This window comes from Bombina bombina, chromosome 3 (genome assembly GCF_027579735.1).
Source record: "Bombina bombina isolate aBomBom1 chromosome 3, aBomBom1.pri, whole genome shotgun sequence".
NCBI classification, from domain to species: domain Eukaryota; kingdom Metazoa; phylum Chordata; class Amphibia; order Anura; family Bombinatoridae; genus Bombina; species Bombina bombina.
The window spans coordinates 283,227,575-283,235,365 of NC_069501.1; positions in this window are offsets into that span (position 1 = coordinate 283,227,575).

Genomic DNA, 7,791 nt, shown 5'->3' on the forward strand with positions numbered 1-7,791 from the left:
ATTGCTATTGGCTTGTCCGGAAATTTGAATATTTTACTATATTAATTGGCCAGTTATGTGTAATGTCTTACAGCACATGAGAATCAATAGAAATGTGAGAATACATAAATCAGATTTGCATCATCAGTAAAACTGTTATGCAAACGTTGTTAAGATTTGACAATTTTTATCCATACGCACATCATGGCTTTGTGCTTAAGCGTGTTTGTTCACTTTCAAGATCCATTATATGAGTTTTCCAAAACATCAAGATGAAATACATATGTAAGTAACAGGCGCCATTTTGAGAGTACAGTATTTTGTGTTGTTGTGACACTAACAAATATATTTAGAGGTTGTGAAATCAATTGTTTTTGTTTTTTAAAAGAAAAACAACAACATTATTGTAGAATCCATTTGAGCTGGGGTATAATGGGTATGCAGTATATGTGTCTAGGATCTGTTATTGACATGCATTTTAATGTCAAATTGTTCAATGAAAATGTTTCCAGACAAACACCTAGATTACGAGTTTTGCGTTAGAGGCTGTGCGGTGCTAACGAGCAGTTTTCACTTACCGCTCACTTTCCTGCAGCGCTGGTATTACGGGTTTTTACAAACCAGACAAGAGGTGAGCATTGAGCAAAATTTTGCTCATTACCGCACTCCAATACCAGCGCTGCTTACGTTAGCGGTGAGCTGGTGTAACGTGCTTGTGCACGATTTTCCTATAGGAATCAACGGGGAGAGCCGACTAAAAAAAAGTCTAACACCTGCCAAAAAGCAGCGTAAAACTCCTTAACGCAGCCCCATTGATTCCTATAGGGAAATAAAATGTATGTCTACACCTAACACCCTAACATGAACCCCGAGTCTAAACACCCCTAATCTTACACTTATTAACCCTAATCTGCCGCCCCCGACATCACGACACCTAAATTATAATTATTAACCCCTAATCTGCTGCTCCGGACACCGCCAGGGCCGCCACTAGAAATTTTGGGGCTCCTGACTTAACCATTGATCAGGGTCCCACCCCCACCCCTTGACATGTGCAATTTTTGACCAAGTGTCTAAAACGTATATGCACTTTATTCTTAAGTGTAGTCAAACTTGGAAATGTTGTAAAGTAGGTAGTAACACACACAGAAACACACAGAGACACACACACACTGAAACACACACACTCACTCACACATAAGGCTTCACATATAGACACTCTAGCAGACATGCAAAGAAATACACAAACACACTCAGACACAGACACTCAGCACTTGTTTACATTGACCTGACAAGTAATAAGGTAGACTACAGTTTTGTCAAAAAAGGAGATTTACAAAACATGGAGTTCTGATTATCTTTTTGTCAAGGAAGATGCCAACTAAATGATGACAACAGCATGCAGTGGCTGAAAGGAAGGGCCCTGAACTGCCTAAACAATAATTTAAAGGTTAAATGTTGGATTGGTGACTTCCAGAAAGGTCTCATAAGTCTCAAAGTCTGCAGAAAGATGTGAATAATCAGTTGTAAGGTCAAAATGTCCTAAAAAGGAACAGACAATGGACACAGACACACAAACTCAAACACCCAAGGAAACACAGACAGATACAGACTCAGAAAACACACAAAGACATACACACACACCCACCCACCCACCCACAGAAAACACACAAAAACATACACACACAGAGAGACAACCACATAAAACACAGAAAGACATACATACACACCCTCACTGAGACATCCACAGAAAACACACAAAGACATACACACACTCTCACAGAGACACTCACAGAAAATGCACAGACATACACACACCCACACAGAGACACCCACAGAAAATACACACCCTCACAGAGTCATCCACAGAAAACACAGACAAACATACATACACACACCCAACCTCACAGAGACATCCACAGAAAACACAGAGACATACACACCCACCCTCACAGAGGCATCCAGAGAAAATACACAAAGACATACATACACCCTCAAAGAGACACCCATAGAAAAAGCACAAAGACATACGCACACACCCTCACAGTCAAACATTCACAGAAAATGCACAAAGACATACACCCACCTTCACAGAGAGACAAACAGAAAAAAATACATACACACTCATAGAGACACAAGCAAAAGCACAAAGACAAACACAGACACCCACAGAAACACTCACAGGAAGTAACATTTCTGCACATTGCATCCCCTAAATCAACAGTGTGTGACATGCATGATAAAAAAAATTGCAGAAATTAAGAGATCACTTTTTAAAGAATCATATTTGTAAATGTGCAAACAAAAATAATTCTATGGATTTAAAATTGTACATTAATGATTTGGGTAAATGGCTAGATGAAGAAAAGTACTTTTAAAAGGTTGACATATGTTTTTTTCTCTCCCCATTTTCCCCAACCAAGAGCACCCCTTCAAATATAGTGTACAAATGTTCCCATCTTTCAGCTGTACTTATGGATTTTGAAAATGCTGTACTCTATATGGTCTTGGTGGAACCAAAAGCTGTGGTACGCATACCATTAGATCTGGTTAAATGCAGGATTTAGGCTTGTTTGTATGTATTTCAAAATTAAGTAAGCTGTAGTGTAAACTGAACATTTTTAAGTTAACCTGTCTCATTTCAAACACTGAGTAATCTTAGTCTGAGAGTATAACATTTTATGCAGATGTAAAAATCTTAGATAAAATGCCGCCTTGCATCTGGAAAGTTCTTGCATAAAGGGGTAGTAAACTGGAATGTAATTAATATAGATATATTAATAAAAAAAAAATCCGCCAAAAGGGCACCTACCATTTGTGTATTGAGGAGGAAACATTTCTGCATGGCTTTAAATATAGAATTTCTACAGCATTGTCAAATAACCATAAATACACTGCTGCTAAAAAAATGTGTTTTTATGGACCTCTGGCCCCACCATACAACTACTACCACACTGAAGTTACTTTTCGAAATTGCACAAAGAAATAAAAAACATTTACTAAGTAAGTCCTACCTCCTCTGCAATGCTGTCTGACTCAGGCAAACACCGTACAAACAAAGTGTCAAGTCTGTCTCACACTGTGCATAGGGGTTTAGTGCACACTCAGAAATCCTCTCAAATGCTAATACCTTACTCCTTGTAATAACATTTCCCATGCTCAATTAGCACTCTGATGTAGTTCCCACTCCCTAATCTGCCGTCCCCAACGTCGCCGCCACTATAATAAACATATTAACCCCTAAACCGCTGCACTTCCGCATCGCAAACATTAGTTAATTATTAACCCCTAATCTGCCGGACCTAACATCGCCGCCACCTACCTACATTTATTAACCCCTAATCTGCCGCCCCCAATGTCGCCGCCACTATATTAAAGTTATTAACCCCTAAACCTAAGTCTAACCCTAAACCTAACACCCCCTAACTTAAATATAATTAAAAGAAATCAAAATAAATATTCCTATCATTAACTAAATTATTCCTATTTAAAACTAAATACTTACCTATAAAATAAACCCTAAGATAGCTACAATATAACTAATAGTTACATTATAGCTAGCTTAGGGTTTATTTTTATTTTACAGACAAGTTTGTATTTATTTTAACTAGGTAGAATAGTTATTAAATAGTTATTAACTATTTAATAACTACTTAGCTAAAATAAATACAAAAGAACCTGTAAAATAAAACATAACCTAAGTTACACTAACACCTAACACTACACTACAATTGAATAAATTAACTAAATTAAATACAATTAAATACAATTAAATAAAATTAGCTAAAGTACAAAAAACAAACAAACACTAAATTACAGAAAATAATAAACAAATTACAAGATTTTAAAACTAGTTACACCTAATCTAATCCCACTAACAAAATAAAAAAGCCCCCACAAAATAAAAAAAGCCCTACCCTACACTAAATTACAAATAGCCCTTTAAAGGGCCTTTTGCGGGGCATTGCCCCAAAGTAATCAGCTCTTTTACCTGTAAAAAAAAATCACAAATCCCCCCCAACATTAAAACCCACCACCCACACAACCAAACCTACTCTAAAACCCACCCAATACCCCCTTAAAAAAGCACTAACCCCTTGAAGATCACCTTACCGGAAGAAGTCTTCATCCAACCGGGCCGAAGTCCTCAACGAAGCCGGGAGAAGTCTTCATCCAAGTCGGGCGAAGTGGTCCTCCAGACGGGCAGAAGTCTTCATCCAGACGGCATATTCTATCTTCATTCATCAGGGGCGGAGCGGGTCCATCTTCAAGACATCCGACGCGGAGCATCCTCTTCTTACGACGTCTAACACTGAATGAAGGTTCCTTTAAATGACGTCATCCAAGATGGCGTCCCTTCAATTCCGATTGGCTGATAGAATTCTATCAGCCAATCGTAATTAAGGTAGAAAAAATCCTATTGGCTGATGCAAACAGCCAATAGAATTGAGCTGGCATTCTATTGGCTGATTGGAACAGCCAATAGAATGCCCGCTCAATCCTTTTGGCTGATTGGATCAGCCAATAGGATTTTTTCTACCTTAATTCCGATCGGCTGATAGAATTCTATCAGCCAATCGGAATTGAAGGGACGCCATCTTGGATGACGTCATTTAAAGGAACCTTCATTCGTATTAGACGTCGTAAGAAGAGGATGCTCCACTTTGGATGTCTTGAAGATGGAACCGCTCCTCGCCGGATGGATGAAGATAGAAGATGCCATCTGGATGAAGACTTCTGCCCATCTGGAGGACCACTTCACCCAACTTGGATGAAAACTTCTCCTGGCTTCGTTGAGGACTTCGGCCCGGTTGGATGAAGACTTCTCCCGGTAAGGTGATCTTCAAGGGGTTAGTGTTAGGTTTTTTAAAGGGGGTATTGGGTGCGTTTTAGAGTAGGGTTGATTGTGTGGGTGGTGGGTTTTAATGTTGGGGGGGGATTTTTAATTTTTTTTACAGGTAAAAAAGCTGATTACTTTGGGGCAATGCCCCGCAAAAGGCTATTTGTAATTTAGTGTAGGGTAGGGATTTTTTTTGCGGGGTTTTTTTTTTATTTTTTGTTAGTGGGATTAGATTAGGTGTAATTAGTTTTAAAATCTTGTAATTTGTTTATTATTTTCTGCAATTTAGTGTTTGTTTTTGTACTTTAGCTAATTTTATTTAATTGTATTTAATTGTATTTAGTTTAGGGAATTCATTTAATTATGGTGTAGTGTTAGGTGTTAGTGTAACCTAGGTTATGTTTTATTTTACAGGTACTTTTGTATTTATTTTAGCTAGGTAGTTATTAAATAGTTAATAACTATTTAGTAACTATTCTACCTAGTTAAAATAAAAACAAACTTGCCTGTAAAATAAAAATAAACCCTAAGCTAGATATAACTATTAGTTATATTGTAGCTAGCTTAGGGTTTATTTTACAGGTAAGTATTTAGTTTTAAATAGGAATAATTTAGTTAATGATAGGAATATTTATTTCGATTTCTTTTAATTATATTTAAGTTAGGGGGTGTTAGGTTTAGGGTTAGACTTAGGTTTAGGGGTTAATAACTTTAATATAGTGGCGGCGACGTTGGGGGCGGCAGATTAGGGGTTAATAATATTTAACTAATGTTTGTGATGCGGGAGTGCGGCGGTTTAGGGGTTAATATGTTTATTATAGTGGCGACGAAGTTGGGGGCGGCAGATTAGGGGTTAATAAGTGTAGGTAGGTGGCAGCGACATTGGGGGCGGCAGAGTAGGGGTTAATAAATATAATGTAGGTGTTGGCAATGTTGGGGGCAGCAGATTAGGGGTTCATAAGTATAATGTAGGTGGCGGCAGTGTCCGGTTCGGCTGATTAGGGGTTAAAACATTTATTTTAGTGTTTGCGATGCGGGAGGGCCTCGGTTTAGGGGTTAATAGGTAGTTTATGGGTGTTAGTGTACTTTTTAGCACTTTAGTTAAAAGTTTTATGCTACGGCATTGTAGTGTAAAACTCTTAACTACTGACTTTTAAATGCGGGACCATTCTTGACAGGAGAGGGTCTACCGCTCACTTTTTGTCAGATTCGTAATACCGGCGCTATGCAAGTCCCATTGAAAAAAAAGGATACGCAATTCACGTAAGTGGATTTGCGGTATTTCCAAGTCTGGCCAAAAAAGTGAGCGGTAGACCTGTACCTGTAAGACTCGTAATACCAGCGGGCATTAAAAAGCAGCGTTAGGACCGGCTAACGTTGCTTTTTAAGCCTAACGCACAACTCATAATGTAGCCGTTTGTTTATTGTAAAAAACATGTTTTTTAATTTTGCAAGGTTTTGTTCTAGAGTAAAGATATTAATATCTTGCATAAAAAATGGCAGTGATTTTACATGTTTTCAGTGGAATTTTCAACATACTGTAAAAAATATATGATTTTACAGTATAATGCATATCAATAAGACATCCTACATACATGCACTGTATACCCACAATGCCCCAGCTCATAAATAATTCAGTTCACACATGTAAATTGCTATTAATTTACATTGTATAACAGTATCAATGCAAACATCTGTATTGTAAGGTATAGACCATTGCTTTTAACTTGTCCTCGGGTTTCCCTAACAGGCCAGATTTTGAGGATACCTGAACTGGAGCCCAGGTGAAGTAATCAGCTGATTAGTAAACACGGTTATTTTTCCCGCTCTTACATAAGGTCATCTTGAAAATCTAGCCTGTTAAGGAGGCCCGAGGACAGGTCTGAAAACCAGTGGTTACACAAACTGAAGGGCTATTGTATTAATCATTTGCATTCGTATAACATGAAACTGCTAACTTCACAATTTCAATCATAGTTTATTTTTTAGTATGGCAACATGTGCTTTAGTGAAAAAACTGTACTATCAACTTGTAATACAGCGCACAGAAGTTTGCAGTATACTAGCAGTGTCAGTTTCACTCAAACACAATTTACACGAGAAATCTTGGACAAATGACCGCTCCACTTGTTATCTAGGCATATATGTTTAATGCAATAGGTGTGGGTAATCGTTTAGTAATGGTAATCAGCAAAACTGACCTTACAAGTAACAGCCCTGAACTTATGAACAGAGATAGACTTGCTCTATTCTTAGGAGTACACGTGTCTGGAACACTTTATGGCAGCAGTTTTGCTAGAATGTTATCCATTTGCAGGAGCACTAGATGACAGCACTATTTCCTGCCATGAAGTGCTCCAGACACCTACCTAGGTATCTTTTCAACAAAGAATACCACTGGCACGTTAATAATAGAATAATTTAATAATGAAATTAAGTGATATGCTCTATCTGAATTACAAAATAAAATGTTTGGGTTTCATATCCCTTTAAAGGGACATTAAACACTAAATACATGCTAGATAGAATGATGCATTCAAAGAAAAGATTAGTCCATGACTAACATGTAGATGTATTTTTTAAAGTTTCATTAGTTGTTTAAAAAGTGACAAAATAAGTGTAAAGTTTTAGTGTCTATAAAACACTGGGAGCTGCCATGTTGTAACTTGTGTTACCTTCTATGCTGTGGCCAATTAGAGACAGTTATAAATAGGTCACTAGAGTGTGCAGCCAATTGTTGTCCTGGATTTAACAGTGTTCTGCACTTACATTTCTAACAGGAACTGAAAATCTAACAGGAACTGAAAATCTCACAATTTCAGAATGGAATTACAGGCAGAGGACAAAATAAATAATGAAAGTGTATTGCAGAGTTGTTTCATTATATACAATTTATCAATTTATATTACCATCTCAAAGTGTTTAATGTCCCTTTAAGTTTGCTTCAAAGCATCCATTCTTCCCTTACCTTA